Genomic DNA, 1,165 nt, shown 5'->3' with positions numbered 1-1,165 from the left:
TAAAACAAAGACTTATATTTTTGATATTTATTTTATATATTTAAATGCCATTTAACAAAGAAAATCAACCAACAAAATGAGTTCGCGTGTCACCTCTAACATGTGTGTCATAGGTTTGCCATCACTGGTCTAGAGAAACCCACCTGGTATTGACCCAGAGAGATGGGGGTTGAAAATGTGGGGTAGTGAGAAGTTAAAATGAATACCATCTAGGCTGGGGCCACAGGATAATAATTATAGCTAATATGTGGCCTTTACTCTGTGCTAGGCACCGTTCTAAGCCCTTTACTTATGTAAGCTCATTTAATCCTATTATTATCCACATTTTATAGATGAGGAAACCAAGGCCCAGAGAAGTGAAGTAACTTTGCTCAACGTGTCACAACTAGTAAGTGGTGGCGGCTGGGATGGAAGTCAGCTGGCTCTAGATGTTACCTCCACACCAGAACCTGGATTGCAGGTCCAGGAGAGGAGGGAGAGGAGGCAGCTGGGGATGGGTGTGGCGCCAGGAGGGAATGTGGGCTGTGAGTACCACGTCCTGTTTACCTGTGAGGGAAGTCAGACCCCTGAGTCAGAACTCACGCCGGGCTGCTTTGCTGGAGCCATCATGGTGTGTGGGTGTCCAGGCCTGACTCCTCGCGAACGAAAGGATTCCCAGCATTCCTAAGGCCATGGTCCTGAAATCTAAGTCGCTCCAGAGACTGAGATGTCAACTGGTAGTTGAGCAGTTGGAGAAGAAAATTGGGGAACCAGCCTTACCAGAGCACGGTGAGTGTGTGTGTGTGTGTGTGTGTGTGTGTGTGTGTGTGTGTGTGTGTGAGAGATGTAGACCAAGGCGAGCTGCGGGCAGGAGCGTTTCTGCCAGGCAGCATCCGTGCAAACACCCCGGAGCCCACTCAAGATGGGGCAGGACGGGCACTGCCCCTGGCGGAGGAAGCCTGTGTGGATGGGGCTGTGCAGGTGTGACCAGCTGAGCGAACAGGTGCCAGGGGCTGTAGAGACCCGTGCGCGTGGCCGGGTGGGGCTCAGGAAGAGGACTGGGGATTTGCACGGGCACAGCAAAATCGAGGTGCACAGGCTTTGTGCGGGGGGCGGGGGGGCGGTGCAGGAAGGTGTGGAGGGAGTAGAGGGCTGTGTGCCTCTTATCTCCCCAGCTCCCCGGTCC

Source organism: Myotis davidii, unplaced genomic scaffold (genome assembly GCF_000327345.1).
Source record: "Myotis davidii unplaced genomic scaffold, ASM32734v1 scaffold37, whole genome shotgun sequence".
NCBI lineage: Eukaryota > Metazoa > Chordata > Mammalia > Chiroptera > Vespertilionidae > Myotis > Myotis davidii.
Note: the sequence above shows the minus strand (reverse complement) of the source record.